General features: G+C 37.0%; 1 protein-coding gene across 1 annotated transcript in view; it reads left to right on the top strand.

The window, feature by feature from the left end:
- LOC134790436 (nephrin) overlaps positions 1-26,960 on the top strand; it is a 639,608-nt gene that overhangs the window by 32,129 nt on the left and 580,519 nt on the right. The window lies entirely within an intron of this gene.

The following is a 26,960-nucleotide window of genomic DNA, read 5'->3' on the forward strand; positions in this document are numbered from 1 at the left end:
TAGAAAAATAAGTTAGGTAGAATAGCATAAGAAATAAAACTTGTAAATTAATAAATATTTAAATAAAGAAAGCTTGAGGGCCGAGGAAAAGAGAGGTATCATATTAGAAAGAGAGGTATCATATTAGAAAGAGAGGTATCTTATTAGAAAGAGATAGGAAGTCTGCGCGCATGCGCCGATCTCTCTCGATCCGCGCATGCGCGCCACGCGGGTAGCGGGGGACGAGGTACATAAAATAGGCAGTAATAAAAGCCGGTACGTCGCCCCGCTCAGCGTCAGTCCAGAGCCAGCAGCCGACTAGGAAACAACTAAAAGGAAAAGAAGAAACCTCTCCAACCTCGACCCTCCTGCATCTGAAGAAGCCAGCTGCGTTGTTTTATTGCTCCATCCTCTGCCGCCTACGAGAATTTCTACAGTCCACTCTCCCCCCCCCTGCGCACCCCGCTGCGATGTATGAAGATAGGGCCTAACACTCACAATTATGTACTTAAAACATAAAGTATATAAAAAGGTTGTCTCCGAAAATACATATTATATCATTAGAATCGAAATAAGTTGTTCTTTAAAAGAAACTACAATATTATTAGTGTTATTACAACGGTTGACTGGTATAGAATGCCTTTTGGCATTAAGTCCGCCATTTGTACATTTTTCAAGTGTAAATAAATAATTAAAAAACAAATTATTTGTATTCTGAATATTTTTTCAAATTACATTTTTTCAATTAATGTTAACAGCAAAGAATAAGTAACCCTAACAATCAAAATCCAGTTAAACAAAAAAAAATTAAATAATGACAATAAGTTTCTCACAACGTAATAGAACGTCACAGAATAATAGTATTGTGTTCCAAATAGAATCTAATAAAATAAATATAAACAAAATATTCCACAATGAAAAATAGTTCAACGCCCGAGCTCCACTCGCTTATTTATTATTAACCGAAAACGAATTCCGACAAATTCCACGGCTATTACCTATTCGTAGTCTCACCAACCACAATTACCGAGAATTAGTCAAAGTTTCACCCAATTATTAGTTATGACACAAAAATGCTCCGCAGGTGGTTTTACTGGATTATGGCAAAACAATTCTCACGCTGATCGAAGACAATTCTATGAAGATAGAATGGGACAGCGAGTTAACTTTTTTTCCTTTTCAGCTCGTATTCCTTAAGAGCCAACGGGAGTGGTCATTTCCCCATACAAACGTACTCCTCGTTTTCCTCCGTGGGTTTTGAAGCTAGAGCAATGATTTTTTCAACACAGATTAATATTGTCAATATCTGTGTCGGACCGTTTTGCTTTTTTTGATATTTTTGTTTTTTAAGGCGCTAGAGCCCTTCAAAAATGGCCAAAATGGTAGGCCAATAAGGCCTAATTGACTATGCCGCAATGAGAGGCGTGGCATTCAAAACTGATATCAATTAGCCAAAAAAGAAAAACGGTCCGACACAGATAATTTCATAATCATTTAGATTTCCAAATTTGGTTACGATTGGTTAAGTTTTGGAGGAGGAAACAGAGGAGTACGAAACCTCGATTTTTGAGATTTTTACGCAGGATTTTTCGCCTTGTCCTTATCGAACTACTTTTAGGTGCCGCTTCCGTTAGCGAGACGGGTATATTTACCTAAAATATTTAAAACTCAGCTCCTGTTTCGTCTTAAGTACAACTATGCTCCAGTTGTTAACGTTGATTCTTAACGAGCCTTTATTTGTACTCGTTACATTTATTTTGGATAGATACACTAATACTTACTTCGCTGGCTCTTGGCCACCGACACTAGATTTCGCCATTCGTTCCTGTCCTGTGCCATCTGACGCCATTCAGACGCTTGTATTCCACACAGGTCTTTCTGGACCTCGTCGATCCACCGATACTAGGCCTTTCGACCGGACATCTCCCAGTTGATCGCCCCAGATAAGCTCTTTTGGCCGCACGATCCACTCCCATCCTCTTCACATGGCCGAGCCAGCGAAGTCGAGCAGCCTTGATACACTAATGTTCTCTCTATATTACATACTCAACACAATTTGTAAAATACTTATACATATTTTACTGGAACTTGAAATTGGACCATAGTTGTAAGTTGTGGACTAAATTTACCTGATTTTACGGTACGGAACCCTAAAAACCAGCGAATTATGCGGAAATTAAATGTTTAAACATGAACAACAATATACATATTATTATGTCCTGTTCATATTCAGATTTCTTCCCACAATTAGGTACATAACTTAACAAAAAGGAGAGTCCAAGACGTCAACCGTATCAAACTACACATAAAGTAGACATAACATTATCGCCTCCAGACCCTCCCGATTTGAACAGCTACGTAATATAAAGTTAGCAACGCCTGTCCAAACACATTACTGCCAAGAGGGACCCAAACTCATTCGACCGTGCGTTGGAAAGAAAATTGTATTGTTTTTTCACACTGAGACATATTCAGAGACTTGTGAAATATGATGTTATACGTTTTATATTATACAGATGTATGTCACAATATCTCTCTTTGCCGGTATGACGCTTCAATTCCACCAGTTGACCCTTCGATTTGAATGAGCTATCTTGCATAGATAGATATTTCGTTTTTTTCGACTTACTTATTATTATCTACAATGTAAAAAATTGCCTGTCAAATATCAGAAGTGCGACCAAAATCGGTATGATGTCAAATGTCATTGGAATGTATCGAATTCAGAAATGACATGTGACTGTATAAATTATTTGCTTTTGTAACAGTATATTTCAAGATATCTAATCACCATTAATAACCATGTCTTCTAGATACTTATTTTTTTCTACTTATTTTTTGGTATATACAAGCGGCCGTTAGCGGCCTCTATGAAACCAAAAGTGCCCCCTTTCTGCACGACTGCCCAAACAAAAGAATGTAGAGTGTTTCAGTGTTGTTCATATTTGGATGTACGTATATATTTATGTGAGTTTTTTATTTTATTTCATTTCTTGCCTCTTTCGTACTCAAGATATGTCAAACGTTCATGTGAAGGATTCCCTTTTGCACATTTCAATTATCTTTAAGTGATTATGGTTGTGTCTAAAAAACTAAAATAAAACATTTCTAAAAAAGTCACCCGTAAAGTGCCTATCGAAACAAACCAGCAGCACGTGTTTACTAAATCACTTGTCAGCCAAACTTGTATCGAGTTTGACCCAGTTGGTTCCCGAGTGGCTACGAACATGGAAACGGACTACGATTTAATGGCTTCCATTAAAACTGTAGGCTAATCATACTCGACGAACAAAACTTGTCAATCTTCAGTTAATCAATTTTAAAATCTAAATATATTTAATTCTGATATAGGCTTTTGCCCGCGATCGTCTGCGTGGAATTAGTGACAGCAGCTAAAGTAGGTATAGCGCCTGGATAATGCTAATAACAGTCATTCAATTCGCGCATTGCTTACTTCAATTATTAGGCAATTCATCCATTTCACCCCCTTTTGCACTCTCTTCAGGGATGATTTCCGACATAAAAACTATCCTATGTCCTTCCCGGGACTTAAACTATCTCTATACCAAATTTCAACTAAATCGGTTCAGTGGCTTAAGCGTGAAGAGGTAATAGACAGACAGACACACTTTCGCCTTTATAAAATTAGTATGGACAGGCGTGGCTCACTCCGCGATTTCGTCGCTTTGCTACAGGTAGCTAAAAGTACATCCGTTCCACACCAATTTTGGAGGCTAGCCATAAGCCGCGCGTGGCGCTGTCGCTACCTAGCGGCCATATCTGTCCTGATCGTAACAGACGCGTTTTGTTAGAGAGTGAGTCTTCTGTACCCTAGTACTATTCTGCCCTCCTAAGCTAAAAGGCAGTTTTTCGACATTTTGTCAAAATTGACTTTTTGTGATATTCGTAATGTAGAGATCGAGATGCATCGACCACTTTGGCCCGTTTTCCGATAAGTGGCTTAGTTTTCGAGAAAAATATCGTAAAAAGACCGTATTTGCACTAATTTTCTAAGCGTTCCTAGTCTAAAAAGCGACTATTTGACAAAGCCAGGCTAAAACAACGTATATGCAGCTATACGTTTTTTTACGCTCTGGTTTGCGTAAAATCTTATCCACCATGTCTAGCCTAAAATAACGTATAAACCAAAAACTAGGCTATAAATACGTAAAAGACGCTATACGCGCTTTAAGATTAGGATCTTTAGCAAAATTTTAGATCTGATACTAGTCTAAAAAATCGTATAGTATTTTTTTTTGTTTAAATGTCTCATACGTCATTTAAGCCTAGTATCACTTAACTTTTTTACGTCACCATAATAGTCTTTAGAAACGTATAAATGTTATACGTTCTTCTTATTTTGTATGGACGTCGTATTAAACGCAAACAAACTTTTATAATGGTTGAAAGTGCGTCTAACTAGTCTATAACGCAGTATATGCTCCAACCTTCGTCATGCTCCCCGCGCGCCGAAAGACACCCTTATGCTAAGTAAAAGCCGTCAGCCGCAAGCGCAGGCTTGTGGCTGCCGGTATGCGAGCGTAGGTGGCATTTTGCGCGCGAAATATTGACCGAACGCCAGAGTAAGAAAAATACTTTATTATTGCATTACCATCATATGTTATCAATAATATGTAGTGTTTACAATCAGTACCTTCGAGTATTATCATTTTTATCAAGGTATATACTTTAAAATTGCCTCGCAAATACTTACGCTCGACAGCAAATACGTCTTTCCAGCGTAGTTTGTGATGATGAAATTGTTCATACGTACTTTTCTACAGCAAACGTTGTTTAAGTTTTATTTTTTCATTCGACGGTTTGACTGCTTTTATTTAAATAAAATCAAATTTATATTAGAGCTAATTGTATCGGGTTTAATTCCCTATAAGCCAAGTAGGTATTTGACATTACGAAGAGTTTAAATCTTATTGAAAAATGTTTTAAAGGGAAATTTAATGAGAATTCTTATGGACAGAATAACATTTTCCGCCTAAGTATTTAGATAACCAGGACAAAGGACCATGGGCATCTTTGTATGGAACCTGGGTCCATCCAAAAACCAACAGAGTTATATATATATTAGGCCATTAAATACCTAAGTGGGTTTTATAAAAAAACAATATGTATCTTAAAATAAGTTGGTATGTTTGTGTATTAGGTAAAATAGTTGTATGTTAAAATAGTAAAAGCTATGAGTTTGTAATCTAATAGAAAAATAATTTTATTAAAATTTGAATCTGATTTTTAATTAGGTACAACCGCTAAAATGCGTTTTAGAATTAAATAAATGACAGAGTATGTGCAGGGATTAATACGAGTTTAATTTTATTGCTAATGTAGACTACACAACTCGCTAACGTCTTACCGTGCGATGAAACTCTCGATGATTCGATGCCTATTGATAACAAACTAAAATAACTATTAGAGATGCCACGAATTCGGTAAAACATTATGGATTATTGTGAGTTACGTGTATGCGAAAACTGGTCACCTACAAGGATAGATGGTTGCTAAGATTTAAGTCAGCAGCAAGCTGGGATCTCCATACAAACGTAGTTACGCTCTCATTTTAAAACGATTAGGTAGATTGCTCTAAAACTTTGTACTCACTAAAGGATAAGGTATATCTATGCCTGTAATTAATGTGTAGCTTCAGATACCATAATAAAAAAAATACAGCGAATATAAGTTTTTCATACAAAACTTATTTTTCCTCTATTTCATTAGTTTTGTTGGAATATAAACTAATTAGGTACTGGTATAGATATACCTTATGTTATTGTATGTGCAATTTATTACAATCCAACACGTTGTTTTAAAATGAGTACGAATCTCCGTTTTTATGGGAAGTAATAATTCGGCTGAGCTTATTGCGGACTCTTTTAAGTTTCGTTGCTCATGCTCATTAGAAGTACATGTAATGTCATTAGTAGAGTCGAGTAAATCTAGCCTATGATACAAATAAAATCAGAAAGACTGTACACATTAAAAATTTGTACATATTATGGGGTTATTCCCACCAGTTAGGTATCTACTACCAAGTTGTTACCAGTGGTAACTACTGGGAATTTATTTCCCACCTTTCTTCCCAGTAGCTACCACCAACTCAGTTTTGTGGTAATTACTGGGAAGTTTTTTTCCAGTAGTTACCACTGGTAAATGGTGGGATTTTTTGCCTAGTAGTTACCACCAACATTTTTTTACAGTACAATTTAAATGTATTTTATTTTATGAACAAAAAACACTATACTTACTGCTAAGCTTTTATTAAAAAAACGAGGTCCAGCGATTACTTTTTGGATTATAATCTTAATTACCATACAAAATTAACATATAAATCGGGTTATTCCCACTAGTTACCATCAAGTTGTTATAGTTAAATAGTAATAAAAACAGTATAAGTAGAATACTATAAAAATAGAGGCTTTATTGAACCTTAACAAAATTGTATTGTGTAAAAATCCCACCTTTTACCAGTGGTAACTACTGGGAAACAAATCCCATTAGTTACCACTGGTAACAACTTGATGGTAACTAGTAGGAATAACCGAATTTATGTGATAATTTTGTATGGTAATTAAGATTATAATCCAAAAAGTAATCGCTGGATCTCGTTTTTTTAATAATAGCCTAGTAGTATGGCGTTTTTTTTTTCGTATATAAATAAACATTTAAAGTATGTACCTGTCTATTTTTTATTCCTATTTCTTCCATAAATACTAATCTATAAAACCGTATATTCGGTGTTTTTGGTGGTATACGTTTTTTTACACTAGCACGCTAGTCGAAAATCTGGACAAAATCTTAATTTTTCCTAGTATACTAACCAAAAAGGCCGAATAGCTGCTATAAGGTCTTTTAACTTAGGATTTCAAGTGGGAATTATTCATTGTTACTAAGCAAAAAGGCAGCATGTGACATATACGGCGTTTTTACCTAGTTTCTACTTCGTAACTAAGTTAGAACGCCGCATAACGCATGTTTACCGCCTTCTTGACTAGTACGACCTACACATTTTTAAGCTTAATACTAATCTAAAGCGTTTTTTATAAAATTAAAAAAAACTGAGCTGTTTAGAAACATACTATAAATACCTAAAATAAGTACATATATATACCTACCACATACAAAAAGAAAAGATAGAAAAAGTTTTTCCGTTTCGTAGAAATTCAAGAAAGATGTTTGGGTTGTTTTTTTGCGATTATCTCGAAACTAGCTTTTGTCGAAAAACTGCCTTTTAGACTAGGACGGCAGTATTTTATATTCTGTGGTAATAGGTATGTGACCTCAGAGACGATATTTTAGTGAGCATACAATTTTTGACCACTTGCTTAAAACGGTCTCTGTCTGCAGACACTATCAAATTGACAATATATTCCAAAATTATAACTCAAGGAGGATGAAAATTCGAATGAAGAGTACTTATAACTGGGTCAAGCAGATCTTGTCAGTAGAAAAAGGCGGCAAATTTGAAAAATGTAGGCGCGAAAGGATATCGTCCCATAGAAAATTTGAATTTCGCGCCATTTTCTACTGACAAGATTTGCTTGACCATCTTATATTATCTGCATTGCGAATCGCAAGGTCAAGACAAAAAACAAAATAACATCTACCCTTCCATCGTGGCCATAAAATCTCCCGAGCCTTTTAATTGCAACCACGTTATTTAAAACGTGGGCCTGTTCATCCTTTTATACGTAGATTTCTACAATATCGTCCTGCGCGTAAGAAATGTCATATGTTATAGCTAAATTAATGGTGGTTACGTCTTTTTAGTGGATAGCAGGTAAGTGGCAGGGCGTAGGCGATTTTTAACGCGAGTCAAGTGGCGCCCTCTGGCATAAATTCAGGTTGGCGTTTAATAACGCGAGCGATTACGAATTACGCGTTGAGGCCGCGACGCGATGCGTTAGTAACGTGATTTATTTGTCGGTATCATTTGTGTATAGCACTTAAAAGGAAATAAAACAATAAATATGGAATTTAAGAGCGGGAGTTTTAGAACTTATAGAGTTTGTCAGTGGAAAAGTTATAGGTCTACCGTTTAACTGAAGCAGTTGATATTGTACGGGTACATTACGATACAAGTGCGAAAAATAGGGAATTCGAAAGGTGTTTTAAATCGACACGAGTTGCGAATTACCTATTCGCACATGTATCGTACAACGTTTTACAGTGCTTACATAATCATAGCCCTATAAATTTTCGATATAGTAACATTAGTAACGTAATGTGCTAATTATCGCACTAGTGCGGTAAAGTAGCACCATATGTATTGTAAAAAGTTATTATCATCAGACTGGTAAGGCTTGGCTGCATATAGTTCATTTGTATTGTGTTATACTTAACTTCTAATACAAGCAGTCGCATTTATCCAAGTCGCATCAAGGTCGTATCATAACAATATCAAAACCTTAACAATTTTTAAAATCATTTTTTTACCAACAAAATAACTTTGGACGGGTAATATGAACGAACAGATAATCTTTTTGTAAGAGAACTTTAAAGAAAGTGCTTTTATAAAGTTTAAGAAGTCTGGTAGGTATCTAAAAATCTCAGCTAAACATTTTCAAGGCATGCTCTAAGCTTGCATACTCGTATTGCCAGAGAGGTAGACGTGCGAGCCGCCATGTTAATTACCGAACAGAGTCTGTAGCAAAGACATATGTAACTTCGTATAAGACGAATAAAGTCTAAGGAAAAAACGTGCCTCGGAATTCAAGCAAAAGTCATTCTCGAATAGATGGCGCACACACCTTTAGCCTATCCTCGGCTAGATGGCGTGACGAAACCGTTTCATATTTAACAATTTTAACACATAGATATTAGTTGAATGAACATGGATCAAAATGATATAAAAATAATAAAATCATTTATCCATATATATACATTTTTCGATAACTTTATACGTTTTCATTTTGAGTTTTAGTCGTGTGTCGATAGATGGCAGTAAATTTACTGTGACTACAAAATTTACAATGACAGGACCCCTCTATACTATCTATTCTTTTTGGTTATACTTACTTAACTTCTAATACAAGCACTCGCATTTATTCAAGTCGCATCAAGGTCGTATCATAACAATATCAAAACCTTAACAATTTTTAAAATCTTTTTTTTACCAACAAAATAACTTTGGACGGGTAATATGAACGAACAGATAATCTTTTTGTAAGAGAACTTTAAAGAAAGTGCTTTTATAAAGTTTAAGAAGTCTGGTAGGTATCTAAAAATCTCAGCTAAACATTTTCAAGGCATGCTCTAAGCTTGCATACTCGTATTGCCAGAGAGGTAGACGTGCGAGCCGCCATGTTAATTACCGAACTGAGTCTGTAGACAGCTTTAGATTATCTTTCGTCTTTAGGTACAGACGGCGAATACTTAGCATTCTTAAGAACTTGTTGTAAATAGTATTATATATCTGTACCTTAATGTTTCATCTTAAGAGCCCATCAACGTGCACACTAGCGCCACTGCTAAGTAATCGTGATTATTTAAATTTAACGACAAGTATTTAAAAAAGGGGGCCGCTACGGACTGTATTATGTATTAAGTACCTTTTGAATATATCAAACTAGTTTTTATGTTGCTGGATTCGTCGATCTATGAACTCAAAACTAAAACGGCCGTTTTAACGACAGCGGAGTCTTAGTAATAGGGCCCCGCTTTTTACCCTTTAGGTACGGAACCCCGAAAAAAGCTTAAAAAAATTGAAAAGCGGCGCATTGTGCCCACACTTAAAGCGCTAAAGTTTCCCGAGAACCTGGAATAATCCGTGGCGAAATTAAACAAGTTATGAATGGCCAACTCTAAAGAATAAAATAGGGCCTCAAAGAATACGGCGGGCTTTAAGGCGAGTCCTTCAAACAGTTTAATTAAGGCTCCATGGACAGAGAAGTTTTTTGCGTGATTTGAAATAAATGGTAATTTTGTTCCGTTATAAAAGGACGGAGGCATTAGCACATCACCATCTAGAAACTTCAGGTGGTGATGGTGATGGCTCGCAATAAACAGAGGAAAAATGCATTACGTCGTAGTGAATACTGATAAACGGTCTAATCATACACTATTTGACCACATATTGAATGCAGATATATATATCTATAAAATATCCTTGGACAAACTTCGTGCGTGCATATTGTTGTACAAATATATATATAAGACCCGCGCAACGTACATTTTAAAAGATATTGTATATGTTATTATATAGCATGATATTTTATTAATATCAATTGGTACATATAAAATCTAAGGAACTAAAACTGGAAGAGCGATGCAAGACAGGTTACAGTGAAAAGTGGAACTCTTTATTTTTTTAATATAAGTATTAAATAAAAATAAAAATAATTACTTTGCCTCGATAAATATTGTTTTTGTTTATCTATAAATATTTTGTTTCATATATTATGATAAAGAGCAAATAAGCATACATTCAATTCAAAAAGTTGATGACAGGAGATGCCACTTTTTTGAGAATTACTCATATACACTTGGTAATTTATATAGCGTTGTCGGCAGGCAAATTTTTGTAAAGGGTGATACTGCCCTTAAAAACTCATCTAAACCAGCAGACGTATTTTGAATGGATCCACACAATTTCTTTTTTTTTTTAGTTAAAAGAAACAGACACTGATGACAGCGTCTAATGTCAGTGATAATGATATCACGCTGTCACGTAGACAAATACGACCATAATATCCGGACGGGACAAGGTAAGATAAAGTAAGAACGCTCTAGGACGGAAAACGCGACTTATTCACCTTGTGCCGACCACCGATTTGCATCAGCTCGCCAGAAAAGTTGAACTTTCTCGACGATTTTACTTTCCACGTTCCGGGATCGCTTATTGGTAATGCGTGTTTTAAAGAAAGTTTCGGGTATTGGAGTAATTAAAAATATTTTGTTGGAAAACAACGATCAGATAACTTTTTGCCTTCGGAAGAATTAATTTTAGCTTTGAAAAGTTTTGGGATGGATTTATCCATTTATACTTTGGATTTATTGTTGGGCTAGACCACAATTAAATAGCCAGATTGGCGAGTTGTTTGTAAATGTTTAAGCTAAAGCATTGTATAAAATAAATTTTCATAAAAATATATCATTAATATCTTAACTTCATCTTTATTACTGACTTAATTAAACTTTCACGATTGTTACACATTATTAAATTGTACAACAGAACTTATCACGTATTTAAATTCTAAGAATTACCTCCGACGTTTCGAGGACGGCGTTGTTGTTGTGGCGGTGTTGTGTCGGTGTGTTGTTATTGTTTATCTTTATCGGCTAAATACTATTTTTTGACTTAATTTATAATACAATATTTATTGACTCTGTGAATAGACTTCGCAATTTTTTTAAAAGACTCATTAAGGCATTAGTTGAGCAAAGTGTTCTAAAGACCCATATCCGTGTAAAGTACAATCGTCTCTGGCCGCCGGCCAAGCACGTGTCGCCATACATCATCATTGGCGCTACTGGCCGTGGCCGTGTGTCATGGCCTTAATAGCTTCTATTAAACAATGTCTGTTTTTATGGTCACTATAAAAATATTAAATATATTAAGAGTAACTCTTTACAGACCACAAAATGTTTTTTGAGAGCTGTAGAGCCCAATCGGGGGTAGGGGAGACCGAGATGAGTTTTGACAGAGGAGAGTTGTGACATAGTTGATCTTTTGGAATCTAATAACTAAAAACTAGGTCGCAATAACGCGGGTTTGTTAGTTCAAGTTACGAGCTAACAAACGCACACTATTGCGAGCTCGCTAACAGTTATTAGATTCCAAAAAATCGACAATGTCACAACTCTCCTCTGTCACAACTCACCTCGGTCTCCCCTATTACTGCAATTTTCTACCGCCAGAGCGCAGCACTACCGCCTTTAATAAACCACAGAGTGCCTTAAACTGTTTTTGACAAGATTTCACAGACAATAAAATATGACATTGTTGCATCAAGGCGGTTTGTTAACAAGAGCCTACCGGGAAAGGCGAAAATCGAAATTTAGTTATCTGCTACCTCTTTATCGCCCGAATATGCAAGAGTGACAGAGAGGTTAGATAACGAAATTTCGATATTCTTGTCTCGCGGTCGACTCCCCTATTGTAATGGATTGTGGTAGTGGCGCCCCCTAGGCAGAGTTTCGTGTAATATTCCCTATTCTGTTTAAAATAAATGAAGTTTTCATCGCATTTTGATACGACCCGTCACATGTCATGGTACAGTGACCTGCAATAATATTTTACTCTTCAAAGGCCGCAAAAATATCTGACACGATCTTATTTGTAGAGCCGAGCGATAAGAGCCTGTCACATATTTTTGCGGACTTCGAAGAGTAACAAATTATTGCAGGTGACTGTACGCCGTTCATTTGTAAAGTTAAGATTGATTTGAGCATCTAAGCATATGCAGGGTAACTATGATCTCCATTTATAGAAATTCATATATGTCACTTGTTTATTACAAAATCAGAATTAATTATGTTCAGCCAAAGTCATGGGTTCAACTTTTTATATAATAATATCAGATTGATATTTAAAAACATATACGAAGGGCAATTTTCTATAGGTAACGGGTTGTTAACTAGGAAAACTGCCGTGAGCATTGCGAGTAATTGCACCATCTAAAGGTTGTCTGAAAAAGATCGCTTTTTACCGATAAGACCTCCTGTTGTTTGCCTCCACTTGTGTAGCTATTTATATTTTGTATATTGAGGTATACACTATTCAATACTCTTTATTGCACACCGCACATACTCGTAGTTTACAATAAATGTACAGTAACATAAACAAAGACAATAGAGGTAACAACAGGCGGTCTTATTTAAGAGACTATTTATTATGAATTTTAATAACTTTTTACTTTAAATAACTATTTATTTACCTGTATTCACTTCTCAAGCACCTTATCTGTCTCCTGCTAAAATCTCAAAGACCGAACACGCATCAACTTTAATGCAGGTAATTTTTACCAATTTCCTCCACACTGCTCCCGCCATTCGTCCCTCCGATTATTATTTTTAAAGCCTCGTCTCCGTATAAAAACGACAAAGCCCGGTATAATGCCTCTATCAATCACGGCAGTTAGGTGGGCATCGCTCGCACGCGCCGGCATGCAAATCGCACATACTTATCCCGCTTTTTACCGAACATCTAAACAAATTTATTCACTGAGGAAAACTGAGTATATCGGTTCGGTTTGTGGGCTCGTTTTTTTTAATGCTCGCATGTGTTTGAGTAGGCTGCGATGTTGTTGGAAGAAACCACTGGGTACTGCATATAAAATCGACATAAATGCTATCGTAAAGCATCTAGATGAACTACAAGAAAGGAAAAAAAAAATTGAGATCATGTTGATGAGGATTTAAAATTTGTTGTGTAAAGTTCTCAATAACAATTATATTTTGAACTAGTTCAATAATACATTTATTATAGCTACTTAATTCTTATAAATAAACCAAATTAATATCAACTATCGGGATTAGAAGTATTCATAAAACTTGCTAACTTTATCACCTATTTCTATCCCAGTGATTTTTATTTATTTTAGTAGCAATAATTTCCTAATGCAAAAACACTAAATTTTTTTCAGGGTAATTTTTTTAGAAGTAGTATAATGGAACTAACCTATATCTATCGTATGTTATTATGTGTTTTCTAAGTGAGATAAGTAGCTAAAAATAACAATATAAACCTGATATTTATGGCACTAATTAAACCTGATACCTAAAGCGTAAAATGAATTACGAGTAATAAACCCGAAGAGCGCACAAGGAGAACGACACCCTCATAACGACATCACGTAAAAGGAAGCCCTAAAAATGTTAGAACAATTTCAATTCAGAGGCTCCCAAGTCCCAAGTGGAGCACACCAATACCCAACCCTGCTGTATGTTAAAAATCATCTCAGGCATCGGCAACCTTTCTGCCTTATCTCTGGAATCACGACAAAACGTAACGAGATAAACACGCATTATGGCACAAAAAGCGTGGGCAACCCTCGGCCGAGGCGCGGATCGCAAACCTTTTCCTCTGTTTATTTAGGAGAATACGCATAAAATACACGCTGGTACGTTCAGGCAATCTGATAGTACCGTAATGTGAAGTTTGAACCTCATTTCCATGTTTATAAAGATGGCAAGATGCGGTTGTTCATATTACGTCAGAGATCTTGTTTATCTTTGTTATGTCTTGATATTTTTATTTTATTTCTGTGTTGCGCAATGTGTTGCCGTGCCGTCGGGAGTGCTTGCTGCCACTTTATTCGTCCCTATTCCTTATTTTTATTCCAGATATGTATCTGGAATGCCGTCGAGAAACTTCCTTAGGTAAATAAAATGCAAATGTTGTCCTAGGTACGCTAAGATACAACCGGAATTTAGTTAGTTCTAAACATTTGGCTTTTCTCGTTGCAGACTAGTCCTTTTGATAAAACTTTTCTAACAACTAACAAAGCAATTACGTAGTTAATAGCCACTGGCAAGAATAACGAAATGCAATTTACTATTTTGAAGCTCAAGAACTTTGTTCCTATTTGTATTTTAATTCAATGTTTAGCTAGTGATTTAAAACAAAGAAGTTCCCTTATCCTGAGATTCCTGAGCAGTAACATTTCCAGAAATATAACCAAAAATTCGTATATGTTATCAAAGCAGATAAAAGTAAGTTAAATCTCGATAAGTACTTACATAGGAATCAACACCAACAGAAATAACCAATAGTTTTAACTGCAACTAACATTTTGACATAGACATGAAATAGGTTCATGTCCAATGACGTCATTTAGCGACCTCTTCAACAATCTAACTTGTCGACTAGACTGGCCAATCACAGCAACAAATTAAACATTTCCGTCGCTAAAATATTCCTCAATCGCAAATATCCCGTCTGTTATTTTCATTAGAGCTCGCTTCAACGTTCTCTAATACCGAAGTTTGATATTTTGATAAATTTCCATAGTCTACAGCACAGGAATAACATCGCCAGGCTGGGGGCATCATCGATCGTGTTATTTCAAGTTTAGGTAGAATAACTTGCGATTAGGATGAGGCTGGGGTATATGCGGAGGCGGGGATCACTAATCTACATGTATTCATAACACTTACTAGTTTGCATATCTTCGGGTAATCCAGAGGACAACTAGTAATACGATTTCCAAAAATAACAGAATCACAGTACCTACGAGTAGGTAGGTATGTTTCTCAAGTTTATTAAAATAATACCTATATACACTCAAAACAGAACAGAATAAATGAGTTAATACCGATAACCGTCAATCTAAAATATCAAATTGATTTTAATTATCAAACTGATTTATTTACAGGTATATCTAGAATTCTCAAAGCTTTGCAGTAAATAACATAATCAGAATAATTGAGATACCAGGCGTGTATAATTCAGAAGGAGTAGTGCCCGTGACGGCGACCCATCCCTGAATTATCGAGCGCCAATCGCTGCGGACATTATCTGCGATCATAATTGCCCCCCACTTAAGGTCCAGATTGTTTAGAATAATGAACGACTAATAATACATCTAGTGACGACGGTCGAGCGGTTGAAATGTGGTGGGAATTTCGATTCGAAATTATAGCTAGGTAATACCCGTTATCTCAGGATTCTCAGGTGGTTGGGAAAGAAGTTAGGTAGGTACGCGGTGATTTTTGAACTGAAATTAGTTTAATATTATTTGTATTATTGCAATTTATTTAAATATAGTACATAGCTGATTACAAATAACTTCTTACTAACCGCCTTAGTTAAATGATAGTCCTATACTTTAACGACGGTTTCGCGTTTGGTTTTATGAGGGTGCTGCATAATAGCTTATGCTGATGATGTTATTGGAAATATTATTTCATACGATTTGTTTTAATAATAATTAGACAACAAATTGTTTTGAGAGATTCTATAAAAACTAATAACAACCTGAAGTTCATTTAATAGGGCCCACGGATTACCAGTTCGCCGGACGATATCAGCCTGCCAGTTGTTCGGAACTGTCACCTTATGCGTTTAACTGACAGGCCGATATCGTCCGGCGGACTGGTAATCAGTGGGACCCTTAAAATGATTTGAGTCACGTATAGCTATGTTTAATAGGATATTTTCAATTAACTGTGTAGGTACCATTAACTGCCGGTTAACAATCGTGACAAAACTGACGGTTAACACATTCAATACCACTAAGTGCTACGGGTTACGCTCGTAGCGCGTAGCCACGGTTTCGTCGTATGTAGCGCGTAGTCGCTACGAACAGTGTACCCGACAGTCGGGTTCTTGGGGTTGAATGTGTTAATGTCAAACCACATACACTTTGTCAGGAATGTGACGGTTGGGCGTTACTGAAACACGACTTATGTCGCGCTTTAAAGTACCTACAAGTTAAAATGAAAATGCCCACCTCTTTTCTAATTTGACCTTACATATCTTTAATTATAACTGGCTAATAAAAAATATGTCTACACAAAATGTCAGAATAGTTTATACATTTGCCACTAGACGCAAGTAGAAAATGTATTAACTCGCAATAAACACAAATTAATGTGTAAACAGGCCCCAATGTGAAGGTCAGCCAATAATTTCTCGTTCACATCATGTTTGCCCTAAATTAGGCATAAGATTTGATATTAAATTTAATGTGTATTATAAACGTTAAGGGTCACTCGAAGCGGAATGGAAATTAGGCCGAGTTTACATAGCAAAGAAACCTCCGATCAAAGTCTGTCTTTAGTGGCGTGATTGCATATTCAAGTAGACAAGCCCTTAGTTACGGGTGGGTCTAAAACACTTGTGTGGACCTTTGGAGAGCGCCAGGTAGCACCGACTCTTCGATCAGGGTGGAGAGAGAATACACAGTGAGGAAACTGCATACATCTGCGAAGAAATATAAAGGTGTATGTGAAGTCCCCAGTACGAATTAGAACAGCGTTAGGACTATAGCCCAAGCCCTCTCGCGCATGAGAGGAGGCCTGTGTCCAGCAGTGGGACCAACTTATATAAAATAAATACGTTTCTTTCTTATGTCACTGCACTTGTGTGTTTGATTGTCAATCACTGCACTGCCAATGCAATGTCAAAAATAAATACGGTCAGTGTCTGCTCAAACAGCCCCTAATTATTTATAAACTGACGACAAAAAAAAAACATATAATTATACAACTCGCTCACATAGTTACACGAAATCTCGGTTGAAAAATGCAACAATTAGAGAAGAATTTAATAACAAAACTTCCATGACACACAGTCATATTAAAAACTAGCGCCCGCCCGCCGCCACCGCCGCCACCACCGCCGGCCACCGGCGGCGGTCCGTCACCGCCAACGCAAGCTCCTGATGATACTCGGTACGGAATGAAACATGTCGAGCGTTTTTCGACTTAAAATACGTGAGTGACCCGTTCTTAATATATTAAATTAGAGAAGAACATTAGACCGGCGGACATAGAACACGGACGCTTCGCTAGCGTTCAGTCAATTAAATAAAATTATATGAATAAGCTTCGTCAAAATTAGAATGGCACAAAGGTTATTATAATTACTCTGAGCTATATTTAAACTAAGTGAAATACTTAACAAAAGAATAACATACAAGGGAACATGGCATCCCATCTCCTCCGTGGGCGTCCGTCTAAAAACAAACCAGAGGCTTATTTTGCAGCTAAAATTTAATATATTAAAAAATCCTATTTTGATAAGACCTTGGGCATGAAAGCTTGTCAGCGTTAGCGGCTAAAGCTGATTGGTGCTGACGAAATTCATGTCAGGAGTCATTTGTCATAGGGCTTTGCTCTCGCGCCTATTGCCCGTGAGAAGCCTGACGATTTATGACCCACCAAGGTCGTATGAAAATGAGATGAAAACAAGATCAAATCGTTAAAATACGATCAGTCTTAAAATATGAAGTAGTTTATTTATTGGTCTGTAGTTACCTAGTTAGTTGAAATAAATGGTTTCAGAGGAGGTGCGCAAAAGGTGGATTTTGGCTTGAAATTTGTAGCAAATTTCACAAGAACTACAAACATAGAATCTGCTTTTCTTCCAGGTGTTATTTATCTATTAAAATATTTTTTATTACAATATTGTAATGCTTTGAAATAATTTTTTTTTTGGTGGCATGCAGTACTTTAAAAGTGTGCGTATGGAACGCATTGATAATCGAATCAAATTGTCATCATAATGTTTTCTGAATACGCCCATACGAATATCTTCATCGAAAGCGGGGTTCATGTAGGCGTTGAAGCGTAAAAGCGAAATTAGATCATGTTATAATAGAACGTGGGACGGTAACTTACTATCATGTTATTAATACACGTGGTATTCTGTTTTTGCTCAAAGAAACAAATAGAACACTAATACATTTAGTAGACTGTATAAAATATACCAAGAGGGAAATACAATACAATTCCTTATGAGAAACCTTCAGGTTGAGGTCACGTTAGAAAAAAAACTTCTTTGTGTTACGTCCATCGTAATAGTAAAAACTAGTGCTTAATGAAACTTTATGAACTTTTAGTAAAACCTATTAAATTTGTCCCATTTACAACTATTTTTCATCGAGTCACTTTGCGAAAAGTAGTTTTAACTAGTGAAAACGCGTTTTCACTGAGGCGATACGGGAACATAGTTTTAACTAAGAACGCGTTTTCTTTAAAAACAGTAACATACCTACTAGTATACAATTGTATAAGACTGAACATGCTGCCCTCTCTGTAATAGGCCAGAGCAAATCGAATCAGCGGGCAAGGGCTCTCTATGCCCACTCTATCGACGGCATAATTTCTTGTTTGTCGTTCTTAGACAAAAGCCGTTGGACTTAGGGAAATACTTGACACTGTGTTTTCACAAAGCTTATAATACTGCCCTACTAGTAACTTTGAAAGCCAGTTTGAAATTGGAATTGGTTGAGAATACGTTAATAATTGAGTTTTTCAATGGCTGTTACGTGATAATATGTTACGTGATATAGCAAATGTATGAAACGTAAAAACAAATTGTTATTGTGGACTTAAATATTATCGATGGAGCTGTAATGCCTGTAATACTCAATGTGATCGAAAAGCACGTGTCATGTGACGTTTTGTAATTTTTGGTTATTTTTATTGCTTGTAAAAATTTTACATGTAAAAGTATCCCTGTGGCTTATTTGCTGAATAAATGTTTGATGTTTGATGTCACAGTAAATGATGACGATTTCATCTTTGAATAATTTTTTGCTTATTTAAAATAATGCCTCCAATTGTACGTCTATGTTTGTGAAACTGATTTCGTGATTGGTGTAAAATAATTAACTAGCAGCATTAACTTTCGTTTCGTACTTAAAATTACATTTAACCTTCACATAACATATCTCTAGACTACTTAAGTATAAAAGAAAACTACTGTAAAGAAGATACAAAAAGCTTCCAAGCTTAATAAACGTTAAAAAAGCAAAAAAAAAAGTAAATTTACCGTAACAAAAGTAGGATAATGCTCGATTAAAAGCCAGTCGCCGCAAAATACTCGAACGATGCCGTGCCGTTAACAATTAGTAGTAATTAAGTTTTCTTCAATTGCCACCAAGTGCATGCCTCGCCCCGATAAATGCAGTTTATGCATTTATTAAGCGCATTGAAAAAGAGTGGATTAGTGGCGTGGATTTTTTAACAACATCCTAGCCTAGTCGGTAAATACTCCACGAGTAGGTCCTCTGTTCGAATCCCGGTAAGGGCATTTATTTGTGTACATATTTAATTACACAAACGGGTCTACCGCGATATAATTTCATTGTTTTTACCTTAAATTCTGGAAAGACTTTCCGTGACCACAGCAGAGCTGGTACAACTCAACTGAAACGTCGGAATTTAAGGTAAAAACAATGAAAATTATATCATGGTAGACTCGTGTGTAATTAAATATTATGTGTACAAAACGCGAATGTTTAAAGTGTTAAATTTATTTGTGTGTTTATTAATAGTTGTTACTGAGAACTGGAAGCCAATAGAGCAATGAGAATACGACTTGCAATGCGGAGTTTGCGGGTTCGAACCCTGGATCGGACATAAATGAATGGAAAATGATGTGTGGTTTATAATTTTGTATCTACGTTAAACATAGGCTACATTAATTCCAAATTGTTTTTGGCACGTAGCTGCAGGATTTTTGCGCAGGTTATAAGTGTTACATTTTTTTGCTTCGAGTACGTAATAGTCTCTTGCCACGACAACATATCGTGTATGAATGAAATGTACGTAGAGATAAGTTAACCGAACAGACTGGTACTGAATAAATAGTACAATCGATCTAGGAAAAAGCTCGAAATGTCTAGAACAGAACTCTTCTCCTGAAATTAAGGTAAAAACATATAATTATGTTAATCAAAAGTCCCTCTTTCATGTGATGTTTGGGGATCACGAGGAACCATCGCCGTCTTGGAAAATGTATAGCATGCTGGAAAATCTGAATTTTGACTGAATCTACGCTCAATCGTCTTGGTTGTTGACATGCATTTCACACACAATATTTTTAACTGATTTTCTTTAAGAGTTTCGTGATACTAATTTAAATAACTATGGACCGTCTCAGGTTTGGAGTAAAGCATTTTTATTTTATTTATTTTTTATTTCACATGCACCAAACAGCATGAGTAATATTCGAGGCCGTATCAAAATAGGATCGCAGATCGACAGATTTCATTAATAACTAGTCTCTGGCTAAACTTAAGTTACGTGTTTATTCCATACTCGTAGTAGCATATTTCAGTCATACATTTATTACTTGTTCACTCCGTGGATTTTTATGCTACCATAAAATGATTTTCATGTAAACCTTATCTATATGGCTAGTAAAATTGAAAGCCTAATTTCTTGAATAATGTACTTGTATTAATATAATATTAGATCATATTTTCCTATGCTAGCCGAATTAAAGTTGAAACAATACGAGTATTGCCAAATCGCATACCCAAACAGCGTATTGTTAATATTTGAAACAAAAGCAAACCTATATTCAGTACAATTTCCAAATTCCGAGCACTATAAGTAGATACTCCTCTATTAAAAATTCAACCAACTGAAGTTCACCATTTTCGACAATGTAAAACTGTGAAATTGGATCTACGGCCCGTTTCGAAATTTAAGATACCTACGTCAAATATTACGTCTAGATACGATATGGATTAGATATCTCAGTGTCAAATGTGACGTTTTTGTTTGAGCAAACGTCAATTTTGATAATGACATATTTAATATATATCGTAGCTAGACGTAATATTTGACGTATCTTAAAGTTTGAATCGGGCCGCTAGTAATTATTAATGGTGAAGGCTTGTTTGATTAAGAATTGTAATAATGTATGAGACAGGGCGAAAATGTCTGGATAAACCTAATATTTCAAATCGGCTTTTCAATATAAGTTGTTATTACAAAGTTTTAAGTGTAAGTTGTTATTTAAAGTCGAAGTAGGTACTTAAAAATTATGCCACATTTTAGTGTCATAGAACATAGACAGACAGTTATTCATAATATTTAAATACGAGTATTGCATGTCAAGCATTACTCAGTTCTTATAACATTAAAATTTATTTATTAATTAGGATTAATTAATTCAATTATATACATCAATTTCACTTTTTCATATTATATACATTACAATTACATAGATAGGTAGGTATTATTAAATTCCATTTATAAATATTTTTTGTGAAATATCTCATAGATATTTCACAAAATAGGCTATAATGTAATTAGGTACTTATTGAAATTAATGATAACTTTAATAGAACTACACACATATTTGTTGACATATTTATTGGAAAATGGAAATTTGTTCTTCAAAAAGGTCAAATCAAATAGCTGTCTAGAACTATTTATTAGCAAATGAGATATTAAATTCTAAAATATCTTTCACCTTTAAAGTATATATTTTATTCAGCTATTCAGTTTACGATAAGTGAATTTTTAATAAGTATATTAAGTATCTAATAAGGGCATTTGAAAATCACCAAGACGCCCAACTTTTTCTATATTGTCATTCAAACTTAAATATGTGACCGCCAAAATGTTGATATTCAATTTATCATATTAGGTATATAATTAAACTCATATATTATTACCTGCCTGATGAAGTCTACACTCCGACCTATTCGAGCCCATGTTCAAACCCCGAAAGCTTTCCACTCGAGCTCTCTAACCGCTTTGCTTGCCTAGAGAGGCTTCAGTGGACGAAATCAACGACGGGCTAGTGGAAACTGTCCACACATTAGGGTCTAAGTTTTTTAGACCCCGCCGTAAAGATAGACCTCAGAAATTGACCGAGCGAACCTTAAACCTCATGGCTGAACGACGCTCGCTACAGTTGCAGTCTCCCGATGACGCGAAGTCATATAGGCAGCTCAATAGACGTATATCTAAGTCCTTGCGATATGATCTGCGTCTCTTTAATACTAACCGTATTAAAGAGACTATTGAGCGAAACCAAGGCTCTAAAGTGTTCGCAAAGGACAAGTCTATTGGGCAAAGCCAGCTGACAAAGCTGAAACGGGAAGATGGCAGCATAGCGTCGAGCAAAGCGGAGGTTTTAGGCGAGATCGAGAGGTTCTATGGCTAGCTATACACTTCGATCGCAAAGCCCGTTGACAGCTTGGTAGGAGATCCAAGAGCCAAGCTGTCCCGACATTACACAGAAGATATCCCGGTCATCAGTCTGTACGAGATTAGGATGGCCCTGAAGCAGCATAAGAACAACAAGGCGCCGGGCAAAGACGGAATCACTTCAGAGCTTCTGAGAGCGGGTGGAACACCGGTACTTAAAGTCCTCCAGAAGCTCTTTAATTCAGTCTTGTCCGAGGGCAAAACGCCTGAAACATGGAATAGAGGCGATGTGGTGCTGTTTTTCAAAAAAGGTGATAACAGCCTATTGAAGAACTACAGACCCATCACGCTTCTGAGCCATGTCTATAAGCTGTTTTCAAGGGTCATCACGAACCGTCTCGAACACAGACTTGATGACTTCCAGCCTCCCGAACAAGCCGGTTTCCGAAAAGGCTATAGTACCATAGACCACATCCATACGCTGCGGCAAGTTATACAGAAGACCGAAGAGTATAACTTGCCATTATGCTTAGCGTTTGTGGACTATGAGAAAGCCTTCGATTCAGTGGAAACATGGGCGGTGCTTAAGTCTCTTCAGCGATGCCATATTGACTATCGGTACATCGAAGTGTTGAAGTGTTTGTATAGTAACGCCACCATGTCGGTCCGAGTACAGGAGCAGAGCACGAAGGCGATTCCATTGCGAAGAGGCGTAAGGCAGGGAGACGTTATCTCTCCGAAACTGTTTACTGCCGTAATGGAAGACGCCTTCAAGCTCCTGGAATGGCAAGGACTTGGCATCAACATCAACGGCGAATACATCACTCACCTTCGGTTTGCCGACGATATCGTAGTCATGGCAAAGTCGATGGAGGAACTCAGCATGATGCTCGATGACCTCAACCGAGTTTCACAACGGGTGGGCTTGAAAATGAACATGGACAAGACGAAACTTATGTCAAATGCCAATGTTGTACCCATCCCAGTCTCTGTTGGGAACTCGGTACTCGAAGTTGTTGACTCGTACATCTACCTAGGACAAGTAGTCCAATTAGGTAGGTCCAACTTCGAGAAAGAGGTCAACCGCCGAATCCAACTCGGTTGGGCAGCGTTCGGGAAACTACGTAATGTCTTTTCGTCCGACATACCTCAGTGCCTCAATACGAAAGTCTTTAATCAATGTGTGTTACCAGTGATGACTTACGGCTCCGAAACGTGGTCTTTCACTATCGGCCTCATCTCAAAACTCAAAGTCGCTCAACGAGCTATGGAGAGGGCTATGCTCGGAGTTTCTTTGCGTGATCGAATCAGAAATGAGGAGATCCGTAGACGAAATAAAGTCACCGACATAGCCCACCGGATTAGCAAGCTGAAGTAGCAATGGGCAGGCAACATTGCACGCAGAGAAGATGGCCGATGGGGTCGCAAAGTGCTCGAGTGGAGACCACGGACTAGCAAGCGCAGCGTAGGACGTCCACCCACAAGATGAACAGACGACCTTGTTAAGGCCGCCGGAGGACGCTGGATGCGGGTCGCTTCCAACCGGTACGAATGGAGGTCCAAGGGGGAGGCCTATGTTCAGCAGTGGACGTCTTATGGCTGAGATGATGATTATTACCTATTTTTAGGGTTCCGTACCCAAAGGGTAAAACGGGACCCTATTACGAAGACTTCGCTGTCCGTCCGTCCGTCCGTCCGTCCGTCCGTCCGTCTGTCACCAGGCTGTATCTCACGAACCGTGATAGCTAGACAGTTGAAATTTTCACAGATGATGTATTTCTGTTGCCGCTATAACAACAAATACTAAAAACAGAATAAAATAAAGATTTAAATGGGGAACTTACTGGCTGCTGTACACATTATTTTTACTGCTAAAGTAATGGTTTGGGTCAGTATTAATATAAACAAAACCACAATATAAGAAAAATACCGAAAAATCGAGTATTGTATCAGAAAATATTTTTTGGCTAAATTTAATGTATATTTTCTAACAATAAGAATTGAAAATATCCTTACAAGCCTTAGAGCATCAAAACATTTGTGGAAAAAGCGTTTTATCTGTGAAAAGTAAGGTTCGCTGGATTTAATATGGAACCTTCATAATTCTGAATGGCGGCCAGCGAACATGTTGCCTGACCCGGCTTCGCTAAACTACTGACCTGATAAAAAAGGTCTGCTCTAAAGTTACGGCGGGCATAGGAGGTAGCGGGCTAAGGCGGTATTCACATTGGATGCGGATTCGCACGCCGCTCCGGTCTGCGAGCGGGAAATCGCTATTCATACATGCACATAGCGCTGTCTCATTCATGACCGTGCTAGTTCGTATCAGTGAGATAACCATGTAAATGCAAGTACCATAGAGCTGCCATACACGTGTGCCCGTGAGGCCAACAAGAGCCTACACTAATGAAACATGACAGTTTTATTTGATAATAGCCTCGATACACCGCAATGATACTACTCTTCTTTAGGTATTGAAGACACAAATTATAACGTTAAACGTCTGTCAAATCTAAAAAACCGTTTGTCCTTATCCATCATATTGTAATTTCTGTTAGAAAAAAGAATCAAAAATTAAAAGACGACTTTTAGTTATTTACCCATATATCGCTCCCGCTTCTCTTGTGTTCTTCAACCACAACATTCGGTTTACGTAAATCGGGGTGATTCTACCAAAACAGATTTCTTTCTGTATTATTTGTATTTGGCCTCCGATCCGATTAAGTGGAGCGCATTTCGGATCGAGTCCGAACGTATTGTTGACTTTAGCCTAACCGCCCGATATAGTTTTAGGTAAAACAAACTCAACGCCATTTACACCCAATAACAGTACGATCATTGAACAAACAAAAACGATATTGGTTACTTGAAATCAGAGTACTCAAGAGGTATGTTATTTTCTACAAATACGTGACTGTCGGGTAAATGTTAAAGTCAAAATATTTTTGTAAGAAGAAGTACTACCAGGGGCCCGTTTCTCAAAAGCTTGTAACTTGAAATACAAGATACAAGTGGAAGTCCCTTTCTAACAAAAGCTGTCAAAAGTGACATCCGCTTGTATTATAAGTTAAGCCCCAGGCGGGAATGCTCAGTTTTTAACCCCCGACGCAAAAAGAGGGGTATTATAAGTTTGACGCCAATGTCTGTCTGTCTGTCGGTCGGTGGTATCGTAGCTCTCAAACGGATGGAACGATTCTGATGTGCTTTTTTACGCAAAAGTGAGTTTGCTTGCGGTGGTTTTTGAGTGTCAGCTGTTTTCCAAAATGATGTAAGGCGTTATTGTGCGTAGGGGTCCTTTTAAACTTTTAATATAATACTTGATCGATCCATCTTGTTATGATTCTTCTCAAGAAGTTGTCCACCCAATACCACATCGGTAAACTCCATTGGTACTATTGATAGTAATTACCAAGTTCATACCCTAGCATTATACTCCCAACGTATTAGTTGTTAGGACTAATGGGCGAGCTTCGCAGCGGTTGCGGCTTGCTCACACTAGCCCTTTAGATAGAGCATATTTATCTTCTAACTTAAAGAAAGTGATTGTGGTCGGAAAAGTGGAAGGTGTCAGACCTAGGAGCCCCCAACCAACTAGATGGTCTGACCAAGTTAAGAAGGCAACCTCAGATAAAGTCCATCAAGCGGTGAGGGCTACGACGGGAGATCGAGATCGATGGAGTAAAATCACAGGAACTTCAAAACCAAGTCATCACGTCAGTAATGAGGGACCGATAATGAAAGAAGTTAGATTGGAGTTAGATCCCTAAAGAAAACCGCCGTTTTAGCTTAGGTAATGGAGTGCTTGTTTGTAGAGCCAAGCCAGCGTCAAATAGACAATTAAAATCAAAGTGGCGACATATTCGTAGCACGTCATACATTCTTATATAGTAGTAAGGATGTGTTTATTTCTGATTGCACTGCACGTGACTATGCGTGAAAGTTCATTCATGTTCTAACCAACATTAGCCTAAATGCTTCAGTTTTGTATAGATCCAGCAGTTATATAGATCTAAACTAAAAGTTTGATGAATTCTCCATATCTGATGTGGTTTGAATGACAATAATTAATAATCAAACGAACTTACCTGTGAAGCTTGATTACAATTATACGAGTATCCAAATCCAAGACAACAATATAATTTACTGAGCAGCAGTACATGGAATCATGCCGTCCTTGTCACACATTTTAGAGATATAATATTTAAAAAACAAGTTCGCACTGTCCCTCTCACTCGCTACGCTATCATCCCCCGCCATCCCACTCCGACACCGCTCCTCAGATACCCGTCATTATTTTAGAGTGAATCTTTTTGTGTTATGCACGGAGACTATTTTATTTTAATTTTCGGGGTTGGGGGGCGGGACTTTGTTGTCTTGGATTTGGATACTCGTATAATTGTAATCAAACTTCA

Source organism: Cydia splendana, chromosome 5, assembly GCF_910591565.1.
Source record: "Cydia splendana chromosome 5, ilCydSple1.2, whole genome shotgun sequence".
NCBI classification, from domain to species: Eukaryota; Metazoa; Arthropoda; class Insecta; order Lepidoptera; family Tortricidae; genus Cydia; species Cydia splendana.